Genomic DNA, 19,985 nt, shown 5'->3' with positions numbered 1-19,985 from the left:
CTGTTCCTGTTGTATGGGATCATTCACTCATTTAGTCACCGAATGTTTTTAGTACCTCCAAAGAACCAGCTACCTGTCGTACAAAGTGCCAGTTTTACATTATCAGTCAGACGTATTGTTGTTTTTACGGACCCTAAGAGAAGAATCTCATTGAGTAAACCCACTGACAACTGTGAACACGATTCTGGGATTCAAAATGAACACATTACGCAAGTAACTCAACAAGGCATGTTCCTGGCTGGTGGGTTGTGATACACTTGCATGCAGGAAGAATGCTGTTTTTTAAAGTTACAGATGTTAGTGCCAAAACCTAAGGGGTGTACATATCTATTTATCTCCAACTTACAACTTCCTATGTTATCAAAAAGAAGTTTCCTTACAAATGGATGTATTTCTATAAAACAGTATGAACAAATTTTGCATGGGGCTGAGGCCAAATCATAAATGCTGCTTAATTCCCAACTAGCTGAATTATTACCCTCTAGTTTCATTTCAGACCACAAGAGACCTTCCCAATACAGGAACACTTCTCCACCCTCACACCTCAGAGCTTCTGGATTACCCTCACATCCCCATCCTGGTGGTGAGGGCAGGGCAAACATGCCTTACAGATACTCATGAACATCATGGAGAAGCTGAGGTCTCCCAGCATAGTGCAGTGTTCTGGTACAGATAAATCTGGTGGTGTCAGTTAAAGCTGACATAGGGACACCTCAAAGTAGCAAAGATGTTCCTGAATTGGGTGTTTATATTTCCAGTGAGAGACAAGACAGATTAAGCAGGACAATAAGCCAGATTCTATACTCAGCCCCATTCCAGGTTAAAACACTCCTTACTCCAATGCAGAAAGATAGGGTCAATGTCATTCTTGCTTGACCTTATGAAATGAACATGTACCCTTTTACTAAAAGCCAGAAATGTGGAAGCAGGTAACTGAGAAGCTGGGAAAATTTACTAGTAGGACTTCAGGCAAGTTCCTCAACCTTTCTGAGCCTCAGTGTTCTGACCTCTAATTATGAGGTCCAAAGTTTTGTAAAGTACAGGTGTCAGTTATGATCATCACAGAAAAATACAAATGTTATTCTTTATTTTCAGAAAAAAAAAGTTTTACAACACAGTAAAATGTTGGTATAATCTAGATGGTAGGTAGATAGATGTTCCCCTAGACATATGCTTAAACTTTTTCATAATAAACTGTTGAGAAAGGAAGGAAAAGCTATGGTCCTTGTAATGGGGCAAGACGTCCACCTCAGAGTTTCTCTACTGTCAAGAACTGTTAAATGTCTGAGATTTTACCCTTCTTGCAAGCTAACAAATCAGCTTGACACCATACCCTGGATGCTGTAAGAAGATACAGGATTCCTGGTTCAGAGACAAAAGACTTCATCACTCATAGAAGGTCAGCAGGTGGACCAGCTCCTCAAGCCCCACCTACCACACAGTGACACAAATAGGGTCAGGTGATACCGACATGTGCTCACCTTGTGCTACAGAAGAGGAAGCCCAAGTGTGAGAAAATCCAAATCTTTTATAATGGGCAATAAACCTGCCTAGCTTTTGCCCCAGAGGAAGACAGTGCCTTCACTTTAATAGACTATATTGCTCTAGAGGGAGCTTTTCTCTAGAGGTACATACCACCTCTATCTTCCAAGGCTGTTTGTTTTATAACACCTTTGAAAAGATCATCTGAAGCAAAAGCAGTCAGGGCCTCTTCTTGCAAGGCATACAGGAACAAACTGTCTTCACCACTTACTATGCACAAAATAAAAACTGAAAAAAATCACCAAGTGGTATAATACAACAGTTCTCATGTAAGTAGTAGGTAATGTAGACATTGTACCAGTTATTTAACACTGTAATACTTAATTGGTACAAAAAATTCCTAAGAAAAAGACACCCTTCCTATCCTCATTTCAAACAAACAAACAAACAAAACTAAAAAAGAAGCCATAATTCAAGTAAGTCATAAAACTAGAAGGCATAATATTACAAAATAATGGAAGTATAATTTGAATACAAACGCTATGCTTTTAATCACCATGCTTTACTACCATTTTTAAATTATGTGCAGTATACTGTATTTCTATCCCTGCCTATACCTAATTACTTTGTAATTAATGGTCCATGTGTCTGTCTTCCCCACGAAACTATAATCTTGATTGTAATTTTGGTTGTTTTATTCTCAAAACCTGAAAGTATCTGGCTAGTACATACTAGATATTCAAACAGTACTGGTTGAAAGGATTTTTGTTTAATTAGCCTTCAGTAAATTAGTTTCAGAATAAGAAGCTACTTCTTGTGCTTTTTGGTGCTCTAGTCTGAGGATAACATCTAATTTCAGATAACATCTGATCTAATAACATCTAATCTAATCTAATATTAACATCTAATATCATGAATATTCATGATATGTTACAAAATAAGTTAAACATTTTTATTCTCATTTTTAAGATAAACTGCAAATTGAGGCATTTATGACATTATTTAAAATGATCTTCCCTGACAATTTTTTTCAAGTCTAACTTATTTTGGAAACATCATAAGCTGAATTTCTAAGGAAATTATTATGTGAATTTATGGAAGTTTTAACAATGAATCAGAACAGAACAGTGGAATAATAGTATTGTAGGGGCCCTTGGAGGTCATCTAGTTCACTGCTTAAAAAAGAAATAAACAAAGGAACCATGTGTCCACAGAAAATACTCCAAAAAAACCTAATATTTAAGGAGATCACAGTGGAGATTCTAGTTAAAATGGAATTTGAAATATGGATCCCCACCTAAGTACCCACTGAGTGATCTTTGAAGGGTTTTAGGGACTTTTCTGAGGGATACAACTTGAGATCAGTTGATTTAATTCATACTTCTCATTTTTGAGTTGAACTACTAAAGACCTACAGTAACTCATACAAGATGTCTACTGAATTAGTGGTTGAACTCACATAAAAGTTCTTACCTAAGAACTTGAAAATTCTCAGTCTAGTGTTCATTCCACACCAGTGACCCTTAATTATTACAAAAAGAGAATAATATGACAGGTGCAGTGTTTCCCTAAATGGCATTATAAATGAAGATAACTAAAGCCAAAGTTATAAATGCCAACATGAAAGCACGATGCTGAAAACAGTCTGTGCTAACTCAACTTTCAGAAGTAATGTGTCGAGATGCCTTCATCCAATCTTTTTTCTTCACTGATGTAACAACTAAATGCACTAAGTTGTTGCCCTTTGGAGCCTTTTCACCCAGTGATTTATTGAATTAATTGACAAATTTCCTTAAGCCTCTATTATATGTCATATACTCCGTAGCCACAAGGATATTATGGGGAACAATTCAAACACCAAACTCTTTCCAGAGCCCAGTGGGGAAGAAACTCAAGAAAATGGGCAAACACAATATATTGTGATACATGCTAAGAAAAAGGAACTGAAGATTCCTGAGGAAGCACAAAGAAGAAATGCCTGACTTACACATAGGAAATCAGGGAAGGAATCACAGAGAAAGTAGTGCCTAGACTGAAACCAGAATAACCTGATAATCTGGCCTTTGTGCATGTTTCTCCAACTGTCAGAACTCTCTTCGCTTCACTCTTTACTTAGCCAGTTGTTAGCACTGTTTACATTTTAGTTTCCACATCACGTCTTCAGGGATACTTACTCTCCCCCAGACTAGCTTCTGGTACCTTTGCTTTCAGAATACGAACAACATTCTTCATTATCACTTTCTGTCTATCTCTGCAACCATCCTGAAGGTCCAGAGTTAAGGACTGTGTCAGTTCTGTTGTAATTGATTCAGGTGTGGAGCTGGTCAGATAAGAGAATGAAAGGGCAATGGGACAAGAGAATTAAAAATATTGGTGAGCAAGTGGTTGAGTAGACAGAATATGAATCTGGGCACTGATACTCCTGCTACCGCTACCAGATAGAAATCACCGAGCACTTGTTGCGAGCCAGAAAACATTCTAGTAAAGAGAGGAGGTGACTTAGGAAGATGGCAAAAAAGAGGATCAGGAGGCTCCAAGTCTCAGTGGAGTTGAAGAACACATGTGGAGCAAGGGAAATGAGTAGGAGATCCACAAGGACATCCTTGATATGTTGAATTTTAAAATGACAAGTAAAAGTAAACAGGTAAAAACTTGAGTCATAACAAGTCCCCAGGACAGCCATGGTGTGAGATGACTTAACTGGAGAGGAGGTAAGGACAGTAGGGATGTCAGGACAACATTGAGAAGTTGAATACTGATTGAGTTATCCATGAAGATGAAAATTTGGAAGACAACAAAAATTGCAAATTAGAGCAAAATGAAGGGCATAGATAGCATAACAAGATGGCTTCAGTATCAAATTAGCAGGAGTTTTTCACAGAAATAAAGGAACATATGGCTTGAAAGTAATGCTGGAGTACAAGAAGTATGCCAAACCTACTTTAGTGGGCTGAATGGTGGGCCTCAAAAAGATAAGTCCATGTCTTAATCCTCAGAACCTGTGAATATTACCCTACTTGGAAAATAAAAAGGCAATTACAAAAAAGTGATTGTAAATTTAATTAGGTCAAGGATCTTGAGATGTGGAGAACATCTGAATTACATAAATAATGAGAAAAGATTGAAATGATCTGGCAGAAAAACCAGAAAAACTCAGAAGAGAAAACAGAAAAGGTCAATATATTTATCTTAAAATGTACTCCTTTCATTAGGTATGAGATAGGGGCACCTGGATGGCTCAGTTGGTTAAGTGTCCAACTTCAGCTCAGGTCATGATCTCACAGTTTGCGTGTTTGAGCCCCGCGACGGGCTCTGTACTGACAGCTCAGAGCCTGGATCCTGCTTTGGATTCTGTGTCTCCCTCTCTCTCTACCCCTCCCCCACTCACTCTCTGTCTCTCTCTCAAAAATAACTAAAAATATTTTTAAAAAATTAAAAAAATAGATATGAGATAAATGCAAAGTTTAAAAAAAGATACTTAATTTTATACCCCCTATATGGCAAAATTTTAAAATCTGATAATGTTGAATATCAGTCAGATGTGGACCATATGGGTTCTTACAGACTGTTGGTGGGAGTATACATTGGCTAACTACTTGGAAAATAATTTGGCGCTGTCTTAAGAGAAACATGGAATACACTGTGTCTCAGAAATTCGACTTCTAGAGAAATCCTTACACATGTGTGCCAGAAGATAATACAAGACTACTTATAATATCACAACTAAACTAAGAAAAGAAAGGATTAAGTATGGTACATTTATACCAGAGAATACAGTAGTGAAAGTAAGTAAACTACAAGCACACTCATCCACAGGTTAATTGTTTGGTTGGATGGTTGACTCTAACACACACAGTCACACCCAAATGTTGCCAGCCCAGAACCTGAAAATGGAGAAGTTTATAAGGATAACTTAGCTACACTCAGAGGCTGATAGGAAGTCAAAGATCCTCACTGATAGAAGAATAATGAAATATTAAATCTTTAGTCTTTTGTACATCCTATGGGTTTGATAAATAAAATCAGAAAACAGGAGCCTCCATATTTCATCATACCTATCATTCCATTAGTTGAAATATGTATCAACAAAGACAAAAGCACTGCAATGAAACTGTGGAAGACCACACAAGGCACATTCTGATTTCACAGATTTAAAAATGGACACCAATAAATACAGTAGAAGAAGGAAGGACAAGTATACATTCCCATTTGTCTCTGATTTCTAATCTGTCAACCATCCAATATGCATTGTTATGGATCTAGAGGAATACCTATGCTGGGGAACAGCCTTAGAGATGATTCTGTCAGTGTTTAACTTTCCCCTAATTAATAACAGCCATGGCTAAATCTTATAGGCTCATCAAAACTCCTTAATGGGGTAAAAATTAATAAGTGTTTCATGATCATTGTTATTATAATTTAATGAAAAGGGCCCACAAGATGATCAGAGGCATGATTTAAGACTAAGTTCTTTTTACTAAAGAATAGTTCACATTCTAGGACCTTCTAAAATATTACACATCCCTGGTATCACAGTGAATGATCCTGGCAAGTCCTCATTTCAATTACTGCTGAATCTTAATATATTTCAAATATTCTTAAATCTCAATGTAAGCATAATAAATAAAATTTTCATCAGTTAAATAGTATCGTGGATGTCCATTGGCCAGTTTAAACCACCAGTAGAGATCTCTTGTTTTTATGACTGTGCCGGTCATTGTCTCATGTGGTTATGCCAAAAACCATATTATTTTTATTCACTTTTTATTTTTATTCACTTCCTTTCAGTTTACAAACAGAATGCCTATTTGCATAAACACAGGAGAGTACATGAAGACTCTGTGGGTTAGTAGTAATCTAGATCATCACTTTGCACACATTTTTCAAATTAATGCATTAATTTGGTATCTTTCAATCATACTGCCCAAATCTCAGATGTCTGGGGTTCTTCAAGTAAAAAGTAATCCTACTGACTAAACATATTTTGGTTTAAACTTTCCTGAGAGGAAATAAATACGTGACTCACTTCAAAGATAGAGATTACAATAGGGCAGCCCTTAAGTAAGTAGAGCCTTTTCTTCATGTAATAGTTTAAGAGGTCAAGGCTATTAACAGTTTTTTTTTGTAACTTAAGCTGGGCACATTTGGAAGGGCATCTCAAACTCTTGTCACGTTGCTCAAGCAGAAGTTGTAAGCTCAAATGCACTGGAGTTTAAAATTCTTTCTGATCTGTGATCTTTTACAAACCCCAACTATTGAGGAGTCAGCAAAAGACATACCAGAATGCCTTCCCTGCTCCTTCTTTCATGGCCCTGTTCTTTGCCCGACCAAAAGAATGTATGAGACACAAAAACAACAATGTACTGTGGGACCATGCAGAAACACCAAATCTTTTCACGTTTTTAAAGATTAAGCCGGTATAGATACTATGAGTTTTTCCTCAGTAAAATACAACCTGTTCACGTTAAGATGCAATGAAGAGCAATAAATACAGTAAGCATTAAGATATCAAATTTCAATTTTTAAAGACAAGTATATCAAGGCAGAATTCATTTGATTGGGCAGCTTTGATTTTCTTTTTCAAAGTTAGATTGACATTGGGCCAAATTCTCATGAGTGAAATTTATTACAATTTGCTAATGTGTCATCAAATAGTCTGCACAAATTGAAATATAGAGTGAGTTGGAAATATGTTTTTGTAGGGTCATCTTGCACTATATAAATTCATTGCATGCTAGTCTAGATCCCACATTGTAAAAGTTGGTATTTACCAAGAAAATCTTTTGGGGGGTTGATCTTAAAGTGACAGAGCCAAAAAAAAGAGTATTTCCTGGACGTGAAATAAATTGTCTTAAGGGCAAATAAAATCCAAATTTAAATATGATAGTAAAATAATTTGTCCTATTTTTAACTATAGTTTTCTTATTTGATTTTACAGCAAAGGCATATTTTAACTAATATAGTTGCTAAATAGTCAAGCAATTAAATTAAAATTTGATATAAAAGTTAATTTTTTTTTACCAATGACACATTATGACACATTCCTTTAATAGTCTTCCCAAATTATTTTCATATATCTTGATCATATCTTTTCTTGTTCCTTTTATTCATATCCAGACCTGAGAAGGGAAGAATTATGCGAAAAATTTCAATTACATTCATAAAGAACTATGAATAATGAACTTAAAATCCTTACATTTCTGCATTAAAATTATTAAATAACAATTGTGTACACTCCAATAAATGTTGATGATCTAAGTGAAGAAGTCAACTTAATAAATTAGTGTCATAGATGTTTCATTATTAATGGTTAAATTTTTATCTTATATATAATATCCACAAGTACAGTATTACATTACATAAAATGTCAGTGCAGGACAATTGTTATGAGTATAAAGATATACTATCTCACCTAAAATTGACTGAACAAATACATGCTATATTATTTATCTTCAGAGTATTTCCCCACATGACCAAATTAAATCTCTAACACCCTTATTTAAAGATACTAAAACCAGCCAGTGAGGTCATTCTGCAAATATTACTCTACCTTGGCCATTTTAAATATTTTACTTGAATAATGCAAAAACAATCTTTACTCATTCTCGTATGCAAGCTAGTGCTCATTATAGAATTCTACCCATTTTAACTTGGAATCAATAGGGAAAAAAAGAAAAGAAAAAGTAAAGCAAATGAAATTTTATTTTAATATTTATTTTGTTTTAGTATTTATTTTTGGGAGAGTGCAAGCAAGGAGGGGCAGAAAGAGGGCATTCAACAGAGGATTCAAGGTGGGCTCTGTACTGACAGGCTGACAGCAGTAAGCCGATGTGGGGCTTGAACTCACCAACCGCGAGATCGTGGCCTGAGCCAAAGTCAGACACTCAACTGACTGAGCTACCCAGGTGCCCCAAAGCAAATGAAATTTAAAAAAAATAGGTTTTATAAGACTGAAAGAGCACTTTGTATTTTAATCTTCCTATTTTTTTCCATGTGATGACTTCTAATACTATGGAAATGATACACGACTAACAAAGAAGGGGAGTAAATAGGAGAAAGACAGCGACAGAGCTCCTCTGTAGTTGCCAAAGGTAGCAAGGAAGGAAATAGTAGAGTAGCAGACTTCCCTGGAGGATTTTGTAAAATTACAGAGATTAGTATACATACCCAAACCCCAGAATATTCTGGCCCTGATTATTCTATCCTTCACAGTGGCAACTTAGCTGCTACTGAGGCAGGAGACAGAGATGCTGGAAACAAATTCAGATTAATGGTCACCATATTACTCACTTAATGTACAAGATAATGTGTTGCCAAGCAATTAAACAATATATTTCATTATGATCAGATTTTGTTGTTTCTCTAACACATAAACATTTTATTTTATATATTGACAAGGTTAGATTTTGAGATCTATATAGTTTTGATAGATTCTTATAAAGTTTGAAGAATATGCATAAAAGCAAAATAAAAAGGCCCAGTAAGCTGTCAGTGAATATTTTTGATTTTACAATTTACCTGGAATAAGATCAAAACACAACAGTCAAGTATCAGGCATGTCTATTGTGAAAATTATCACCTTATCCAAAGAAGAGCATTTGATCGCTTACAGTAAATAGTGTTAATGACCCCGGTGACCCACACTTGATTGCAAGCCAAAGGTGAGGACATTTCCCTCCCAAGCCACTCTGATCCAACCTTTTAATTATGGTAATAATGTTATTTATAACATGTCACCACCAAATGGCCCTGAGGATTAGGCATGCATGGTTAATAACGATCCTAAAAAGGACAATGGGCCATAGAAATGTCACCCAGTAAGATAAAATTCTAAGCAGGTACTGTGACAAAGTGCAATGGAGAGACTAAAACAGTTATTTATAAATTGGAATTTGTAAAAGTTGGTGTCTTAAAATGGTGATATGTTAAATCATATGATTTTAAGTTTCATAAAAGCCTTCATAGCAATGAGTATAAAATGACAGAATTTTTCAAAATAGATACTTTTTATTTTATTTTTTTATTTTTTAAAATTTACATCCAAATTAGCATAGTGAAACAATGATTTCAGGAGTAGATTCCTTAATGTCCCTTACCCATTTAGCCCATCTCCCCTCCCACAACCTCTCTAGTAACCCTCAGTTTGTTCTCCATATTTATGAGTCTCTTCTGTTTTATCCCCCTCCCTGTTTTTATATTATTTTTGTTTCCCTTCCCTTATGTTCATGTGTTTTGTCTCTTAAAGTCCTCATATCAGTGAAGTCATATGATTTTTGTCTTTCTCTGACTGACTAATTTCACTTAGCATAACACCCTCCAGTTCCATCCACATAGTTGCAAATGGTAAGATTTCTTTCTTTTTGATTGCTGAGTAATACTCCATTGTATGTGTGTGTGTGTGTGTATATATATATATATATATATACATATATATATATATATATATACATACCACTTCTTCTTTATCCATTCATCCTTTGAGGGAAATTTGGGCTCTTTCCATACTTTGGCTATTTTTGATAGTCCTGCTATAAACTTGGAAGTGCCTGTGTCCCTTCGAAACAGCACACCTGTATCCCTTGCCCAGTAGTGCAATTGCTGGGTCATAGGGTAGTTCTACTTTTAATTTTTCGAGGAACCTCCATACTGTTTTCCAGAGTGGCTGTACCAGCTTGCACTCCCACCACCAGTGCAAAAGAGATCCTCTTCCGCATCCTCACCAACAACTGTTGTTGCCTGAATTGTTACTGTTAGCCATTCTGACAGGTGTAAGGTGGTATCTCATTGTGGTTTGATTTGTATTTCCCTGATGATGATTGATGTTGAGAATAAAGAGATACTTTTAACTACACATTTACTTGACCCAGGATCATTCTAGCAGAAGTTGTTGTTGTTTTTTGTTTTTTTTAAATGGGTCAACATCACTAGGTATTGTAAATTTCAAAGACTGGAGCACATAAAAAGGATAAGCACAGTACAATGATGATGATAATGAGGATAATGAACACAGCTAATACTTACTGAGTCCAACTATATCCAGACACTTTAAATACTTTGCATATATTATTTCAGTTAATTCTTTTAACCATATAATGAGATATATACTATTATTATCCCTGTTCTGATTGGTGACAATACCGAGGCCTACAACATTATGTAGGCTGCCTATAGTTAGTTCCAATGAAACCTGGACAAGGCAGATCTGTTTCCTGCTCAACCATTACATATGCAAATTGCGGCACAAAAGATGTAAGTAATTATCTTCTCTCAATGGTCATCATGGACTAGTGAACACATTCACACTCTTAGTATTAATTTAGAATATGGCAATATGCCCTTATCAATCAAGAGTTTGTACTAACTCACAAAGAACCCAGAACACTGGGTTAGGCCAGAAAAAATGACAATGGGAACACAAGACGATTTTGGTGCTCTTCAAGTGCTCAGTACACAGTCAGAGAAAGGACTAAGGATCAGCATAAATACATGTACATAATTACAAGTGAGAGAGAATACTAAGACACCAAGCAGAATAAAGAAAGAAGATACCAGCATCATTAAGAGGACTAAAATCAAAGAAGGCCTATAAGGGTCTTCTTTAGAAAATAGTTTTATCTTCTATTGAATTTCTGATTTCTACTTCTGCATGAAGCCCTGTTGTCTATCCCTAAATACAATATCTTTCCATTGTGAAGTCACAAAGACATTCTGATGAGATAAAGAAAGAATGGGAGTTATTATTTTATTTTATTTTATTTTATTTTTAATGTTTATTTATTTGAGAGAGAGAGAGAGAGAGCAGGGAAGGGGCTGAGAGAGAGGGAGACAGAGGATCCCAAGCAGTTTCTATGCTCCACAGAGCCCAATGCAGGGCTCGAACTCATGAACCACGAGATGATGACCTGAGCCAAAGTCAGATGCTTAACCGACTAAGCCACCCAGGTACCCCTATTTTTATATTTTTATATATAGAGAGAGTGAACAGGGGATAGGAGCAGATGGGTGGAGGAGAAGGAGAGGGAGATGGAGACAGAGAGGATAAGAGAGAGAGAGAGAGAGAGAGAGAGACTCTTAAGCAGGCTCCTACTCTACATGGAGCCCAATATGGGGCTTGATCCCATGATCCCTGGGACTGTGACCTGAGCTGAAATCAGCAGTCATATGCTTAACTAACTGAGCTATTCAGAGGCCCCTGGGCGGTGTTTTTTGTTTTTTTGTTTTTTTGTTTTTTTCTAATAAGATACTTATCTATCCTCTTTACCATCTACTCACCTTTTGTTTAGGGACTCTCATCAAAACTTACTACTCATTTTGGCACTTATCATTCCAGTATCATAGAACATTCAATAACATTATGCAACCAAAACTCTGCCCTTAAGTTCACCATTGGACACGGATTTGGATATGATTTTGTCCAAGCTGTTTTTGTCAGACCTGACTGTCTCCATTGCCAGGAAAGGAATCCATTTCTCCCATTTCATATGCCTCTTCCCCTTTGAATAATCAGTAAAACTTTCAAGCCATGTTCATTCACTTAACCAACTGAATATGGAATGATCCTCATAACCCTCACAAGAATTTTTACTGACTACTTTTTACTGAAAATGGTTTCATTTATGCTATTCGGGCTAAAACCTGTTACAACAATGACTGAAAAGTTCGATATGCATTTTGTTATTAAGGCCACTCCAAAATTCAGAAACTCATTATTGGGTTGGTAGTGACTGATGTCAAAAGTTTTATAAAAAATGTGGCCTTTATATCTAGGAAGACTGATTGGACCTGAGATTTCCATAATTCCTTTATTTGCCTTGCTTCTCAGAAAAAAAAAAAAAAAAAGGAGAAGAAGAAGAAAGCATTATCACATGTCTACCTCAAAGAAAAAGAAATCAATGCTGCTCTTTGATAAAGATTCACATTATTTATTATGCAATAGTTAAGATTACGGTATATCTATACATATGGTCATTTAAGAAAACACCCTAAGCAACTGGTTTAAACTTCATGGCGAAATACTCATAATGCTTTGTTTTTTGCAAATTTGGCAAGGTCAAGGAGTTTATGGAAGTGCTGTAACACCAATGTGATTTACTTAACAAAGGTAAAACCTGTCATTATCCAGGGATGTGCTATGCTGTGGGTGTGGAAAGGGAAAAACAGAGTTGCCTTGTCCTGGTAAGCAGAGTCAGCAGTAGTGTGTCTGTTTATTGGGTATTTTCATCTTGGACTTGGCAGGGCTCAGCCATCTAGTGACAAATGCAGGACTCAAGCTGGATCCTGGCCCAAAAGGAATCTTGCTCTGAGCTTTCAAGCAATCTCACAGGCTTGACCATCATCAATGAACTGACCCTTATTTGTTGATACGCAGCCCAGGGTTGAAATCATGTTCCTGGCCTCTAGGAGGCCTTCCAGAAATGCCAAAGTTCTGGCACAGTACAAGGAAAGAGGCAACTCTCTATGAAATCTCTGCATTCTTTGGAGACAGACTACAAATGACAAGGCTTGAGAATAAGGAGAAAGGAGGAGGGGGGTAGGAAGAGAAAAACAGAGGGAAGAGTCATCATTGCCACTAATAACATTTAAAGCTAGGCGTGATGACCACAAATTGTTTACATTCTTCCCATCGAGATACAGAATTGACATCACCTCCTCTGGAGTATGGGCTAGATTGTGACACACCTGACTATCATGCAAAGAGGCCCAATTTTGTCATGGGGAAAGACCATGTGGAGAAAAAGCTCCTAGCCAGCCAGATGGCCCTGCATTCATTAGACATGTGAGTGAGCCATTTAGCCATTCTAGGCTTAGTTGCTATCTTACTGCAGCTGCAGTAGAGACTTCAAACAAAACTAACAGAAAAATATGGTTGTTATTGTTTTCAGTCACTAAGTTTGGTGATACCTTTTTTTTTTTACAGAGCAACAGATGACTGAAATATGTAAGTAGCATCTCTGAAAAATATTCTATTCTTCCCTTTCATGTACATACTGCTGAGTCATTACAATGAGTTGATTCAAGAAGACCAAAGACAAATAAATGACATAAATGACAAAACCCAAAACAAGTCATGGGTCCATTATTTCCTAAGAATTTGAAGAACTTTAATGTGTCACCATTAACCCACAGTTTTGTTGATTATTATTTTATTAATTAATCTTGACCTGAGTTTGCAAAAGAGAAAAATTTTAGGTTAAAGATTTAATATGAAAATCAGTTTAATAATAGATTTTGATCCACTGGACTATTAGGGAACAAAACAGCTTTAAATTATTTAAAAAAAATTTTTTGGCTATGTCTCAGGAGCTATACTTCCCTGAAGCAACATAACCTTTTCTTTGAAAATATACTCAATTATTGCCTTTGCATACTGTGAGAGGTAAATTGCTTTCAGATTTTCACTAGAGAGGAAAAATGCCATTTATATATGCAATTTTCTTCTTGAGTGACCCTGAGTAAGATCATGTACTGAGAAGTTAGGCTAAGAAATTTCCTTGGTATGTGATCATACTCAAGAATGCTCTTTGTTCCTTTATTTCCTGTAGACCTGGCCCTTGTACATATTTCTGCTTCAACTTTAAGAGTTTCTAAATAATCTCTACATGTCTTATTTCCTTGATACAGATCTGAATCTGTGGCCCATGTTTACTGTATAATTCATGTGTCTTCTTTTTAACTCAATACTGTCTTTCAGTAATTCACAAAACTTGAAAATATGTATCAGAATAAAACAAAACTCAACTGAAATCTAAAAAGTTCCCTAATATTTACATTAGTATATATTCATGGCACTTGTGATGTAGGACTATTTTACCACTGAAATATTTATTGATTAAGAGAGAGCACAACTCATGGTGATGTCATTGAGTAGAAGCGATGCTACTCTTCATTTAGCACATGGGAATAGAATTATTCCTATTTATGTCCTTATCTCCCATTTCTACATTTTTCTCTCCAGCTCTATCTATGTCACCATGTTATCTGAAGAGATCCCAACCCACAGAGCAAGATGTTCTGGATCAACTCAGTGTCTTACCCAGTACAGTGCGTGACTAGTTGCCCACACACACTCTTCCATCTGATCCGACCCTTTCCAGAGGTTTATGAGGTCCCCAAAAGAAATTGTGGTAGTGCTTCTTCTCTCCTCTCACAGAATTTTCCTGCTAACCAATATCACACATGAGAAAAACAGAAGCTCAGAGTAGTTTAGGCATGCCCCACCATCACAAAGCTAGAAAGTAATAGAATTAGGATTTGAACTAGTGTCTGCTTGACTCTAAATCCATTCTACAACACAAATATTAGCCAGTAAAAAACATATCTCTCACCCTTTTCTGACATGGAGTCCAAAAACATGAATGTTTTGAACAGTTGGAGCTATTGACTCTTCAAATACTTATTTGGCTTCAAATACATATACCTTTTGAGGGGCGCCTGGGTGGCTCAGTCAGTTAAGCGTCTGACTTTGGCTCAGGTCATGATCTCATGGTCCGTGAGTTTGAGCCCCGCGTCGGGCTCTGTGCTGACAGCTCAGAGCCTGCAGCCTGTTTCAGATTCTGTGTCTCCTTCTCTTTCTGCCCCTCCCCTGTTCATGCTCTGTCTCTCTCTGTCTCAAAAATAAATAAACGTTAAAAAAATTAAAAACAAAAAGCCAAATACATATACCTTTTGACTTAGGACAATTTGAATTGCATCACTATCTCCTGCAACCATGAGGGTCTGGAATAATACGATAATACAAACATGATATTGAAACCACAAGCAAATGAAAAATACATTCTTGTTTATAATTTTATTATAGTTTATATATTTATTTTAAGAGATAGAGAGAGGAAGGGAGGGTCAGAGAGAGAGACAGAGAGAGAGAATCCCAAGCAGGCTCAGCTCTGCCAGTGCAGAGCCTGACATGGGACTCGAACTCACAAACCATGAGATCATGACCTGAGCTGAAATCAAGAGTCAGACACTTACCCGACTGAGCCACCCAGGTGTCCCAAAAAATATATTCTTAATAAGGCATTAGAAAAGCCTGCTTTAGTGGATAATGTTTTTATAGTTAAACTGTACATTGGATAGCAGTTGGGACTAAAGAATAACCAAGACATTTTTGGAAACTCTTTTTTTTCAGTGCCTTGGCAACCTCAAAGCTTCATAATAACAAAGATTTTGTTATTGTTAAAAATGTTTTTCCACACACTTTCCACCTTTTAAAAGCTACATGTATACTTCTCAAGTAATTTTCTATGGGTAAAAAAAAAAAATCCTCCTAAATTTGAATTGTGTTTGCCCACAGCTTTTATATTTATTGCTTACATTCATGTAATGTTTTTCATGTAAAATCCATGCTTTAAAATCTTTTTCCTATACTTGCCCACACTACATACATCATAAAATTGGAAAAATGGAAGTGGTGTGTAATTTAGAATATCTGAGTTTCAGATTTGGGGAGCAAACATTTTGTTTCTTACCTAAGGAATACCTGTTTATTTCTTTTTGTGGCATCATATTTAGGAATTTACTTTTTTACTAAAAATCAAATTAATTTGGCTTCAAGATATTTGTTAGCTCATGTTTTGGTGATGGGCAAGAATGATGACTTGGACTCAGTTCAGTGTTGCTTTTACTTACGTACTTATTTACTCCAAAAGTAGCTAATAACAAGTGCGAAGAATTTATACAGAGCAAAGATGTAAGTGAGTGGTCATGAGCCCCATTACTTCCTTTCTGTTCCTACAGGAACAAATCCAAAGCTGCCGATCTTGGCAGTCTGGATAGAGGGAAATACCCACAAGATAAGATGATTACAGTACTACTTTCTGTTATACCCTGGGCATATCAATATCCAGAAATAACTGATAAAGCAATCAGGCTCCAAGACTTGAAATGTTTGCCATGCCAACACTGGGTAATCTCCTTATAGAGATTGATGCCTCCTTATGGGCAGGTCTAGCCAAGGGTTTTCATCACAAGTAACTAGTTATTGCTACTCCCTCAGATACTGATTCTCAAGAAAAAGTAGCAAAAATGGATTATTATAAAGTAGTATATGTCCGTTTTATTTATTTATTTTTGTTTCCTTTGCCTTTGGAATCAGACTTAAAACATTATTGCTAAGGTAAATGTCAAAGAGCTTACCAGCTATGTTTTCTTCTGGGAGTTTTATGGTTTCAGGTCTCTCATCCATTTTAAATTAATTTTTGTATATGGTGTAAGAAAGTAGTCCAGTTTCATTTTTTTGCATGTAGCTGTCCATTTTTTAAATACCATTCATTGAAGAGATTGTCCTTTTCCCATTCTACATCCTTGGCCCCTTTGTCAAAAATTAATTTACCATATAAACATGAGTTTAATTTTGGGCCCTCTATTGTATTTAATTGATATGTGGGTCTGTTTTTATGCCAATAAGTACTGTTTTCATTATTATACCTTTGTGGTTTAGTTTAAAATTTGGAAGCATGATACCTCTCAATATTATTTTGGCTAGTTGGTGTCTTCTATGGTTCCATAAAAACGTTTTAATTCTTTATTCTAGTTCTGTTAAAAATGTCATTGGGATTTTGATAGAGAATGCATTAAATTGTAGATTTCTTTGGGTAGTTTGGACAGTTTTAACAATGTTGATTCTTCTAATCCATGAGCACAGATTATCTTTCCATTTATTTGTATCTTCTTCTATTTCTTTTATCAGTGTCTGATAGTTTACAACCTAAGAAGTTCTTCACAGCAAAGGAGACCAACAAAGTGAAAAGTCAATCTTCTGAATGGGAGAAGATGTTTGCAAACCATATATCCAATAAAAGGTTAATATCTAAAATATATAAAGAACTCATACAGCTGAACAACAGCAATAATTCAACCCAATTAAAAATGGGCACAGGAACTGAATAAGCATGAAGAAGACAAACAGATAAAGAAAACAGACAAAGAAGACGTACAGATGGCCAATAGGCACATGGAAAGATGTTCAACATTACTATCAGCGAAATATAAATCAAACCATAATGAGCTATCACCTCACACTCTTTTGAATGGCTGTTAACAAAAAGAAATAACAAGTGTTGGAGTGTAGACAGATAAAAGGGAACTTTTGTTAGTGGGTATATAAATTTTAGTGCAACCATTATGGAAAACTGTTTGGAAATTCTCCCCAAAAAATTAAAAACAAAACTACTATAAGATCCAGAAATTCACTTCTGGGTATGTATCCAAAGAATACAAAAAACACTAATTCAAAAAAATGTGTATGTGTATCCCTGTGCTCATTGCAGCATTACTTACGAGAGTCAAGATATGGAAACCACCTAAGTGTTCAACAATGGATGAATGGATAAAGAAGTGGTATGTATGTATGTGTGTGGTATGTATATGTATACATATCATGGAATGTCACTCGGTCATAAAAAGGGAAATCTTTCTATTTGCAACAACACAGATGGAGCTCAAGTGTATTCTGCTAAGTGAAATAAGTCAAACAGAGATAGACAAATACTATATGATTTTACTTACATGTAAAATCTAAAAAAAAAAAAGAAAAACAAACAAACGAAAAACAAAGAAAACAAAAACAAACTCATAGATACAGAGAACAGATTGGTGGTTACCTGAGGAGAAGGGGGTTGATGGGTGGGCAAAAAGGGTAAAAAAGAGCTCATTTGTATAGGGATAAATGGTAACTAGATTTATTGGGGTGATCACTTTGTGGTATATATGAATATTAAATTATAATGTTGTATATCTAAAACTTATATATTGTCATATACCAATTTTACCTCAATTAAAAAAAAAAGAAAGTAAGTCACTTTCTCTTAAATATTCTTCATTTAATATCATCATCCCTAGTTTCTTTAACTTGGTGCTATGAAGGAAAATCTAAAATTTGATTCCAGAATTCATCAAATAAAGCAGGAGATATCATTCTATCTTCCCCTTCAATTGATTAGAACATTGCCGTGTCTTTCATCATAAGGTAAAACTGCCTTTCATCCACAGAAGAATAGAAAGACATTCTCATGTCTGCTACTCAAGGTTTAATGGAAATATTTTTAGTAAAAACCACAAAATGGACCACAACCCAAAAGATGAAAATGTTTAAGAACCATTGTTTTGGATATATGTTATGTTCCGAACAGAAGGCTCATTTGTCTGGCTTATGGACAGAGCTCAGGATTGAGTTCCTATCCAAAGGAACTGTGCCAAAAATGAGGATTTGGAACTCATAAATTGAGTGAAGCTAACCTATTTAGAGTGAAATTCTATCTCTCTAGGTTGAGGGATTTTGAAAAGGCTAATCCAGCAAAGCAATTTTCATAAATACCAGTGGTTTCATCTCAACGTTTATATCTTTATGTGATTTTGAAGCAATGTCAAATTGTATATAAATGAAACTGGATATTAAACATGAAATATAAAAGTTTTTATCAAATATGACTTAAAGAGTTCAAGAAATAAAGATAAATTTGTTATATCTTTGAGATGTTCTAAAAATATGTAATTATCTCTCAACCACCAAACACAGAACCTTAGCCTAAAGGAACATATGGAATATAAACACATTTCTTTTTTTTTTTTTTTAATTTATTTATTTTTTGAGAGACATAAAGAGACAGAGCACAAGTTGGGGAGGGGCAGAGAGAGAAGGAGACACAGAATCCGAAGCAGGCTCCAGGCTCTGAGCTGTCAGCACAGAGCCTGACGGGGGCTCAAACTCACAAACCATGAGATCATGACCTGAGCCGAAGTCGGACGCTTAACCAACTGAGCCACCCAGGCACCCCAACACATTTCTAAAATTATTCATCTACATACTTCCAATCTAATAGACATTTTGATTGATAATAAACATAAATTCTGTCTTGCAAATGAGAACAGTGTAATCGTTCTAGCTTGAATAAGGGAGATGTGTGGTCTACCAGGATCACGGCGAAAAAGGTAGTGAGTTGGCATACTTTATTATGACAGGTGGTAAAAATAACCCCTAGTTTACTCCTACGACCCAAAACAAATACGAAAACTTACCTAATGGAAACAAGTTAACTGGTCTTTTGAGAAAATTATTATGGCTATAGGGGTTGAACTCTATATGGGAATAGAGAATACAACATATTAGCTACTAATTGTTGTCAAATGTTTCCGTTCTTGTATTGGTTTCTAAGTAAACACATACAGGTTTAAATCTCAATTCCATGATTTACAGCTCTGCGAGTAGAAATTATCCTCTCTGAGCCCATGTTTCTTCTTACATATATAAAACAAGCCTGAAATCTGTGGGGTTCTATAAGGCTCATCAGATAAAACATTGAAGCCCTAAATCAGTGCCTGATCCATTACAGAGGTTCATTTCATAGAAGCTGTTATTATTTTTCTTACTATTCTATTTTAATCTTGCAGCATTAGAGACAACACAAAGAAATAGAAGATTGATAAACAGAGTTTGGGTCATATATTTATTATTTTATCCCCATCTTAAAAAATACTATTAAATGACTCCATATAGAACCTGCAGGAGT

At 35.6% G+C, this 19,985-nt stretch overlaps 1 long non-coding RNA gene across 1 annotated transcript; it reads right to left on the bottom strand.

The window, feature by feature from the left end:
• Positions 1 to 7,513: 7,513 nt before the first annotated feature.
• On the bottom strand, positions 7,514 to 14,934 carry LOC122200581. Its single transcript, XR_006193862.1, has 4 exons — positions 14,900 to 14,934; positions 14,516 to 14,639; positions 8,650 to 8,732; positions 7,514 to 7,601 (listed from the first exon to the last, which is right to left on the bottom strand). It is a non-coding gene; the product is annotated as an uncharacterized LOC122200581 (long non-coding RNA).
• Positions 14,935 to 19,985: the final 5,051 nt, after the last annotated feature.

Source organism: Panthera leo, chromosome A1, assembly GCF_018350215.1.
Source record: "Panthera leo isolate Ple1 chromosome A1, P.leo_Ple1_pat1.1, whole genome shotgun sequence".
NCBI classification, from domain to species: domain Eukaryota; kingdom Metazoa; phylum Chordata; class Mammalia; order Carnivora; family Felidae; genus Panthera; species Panthera leo.
This window is presented reverse-complemented; position numbering and strand designations above follow the sequence as displayed.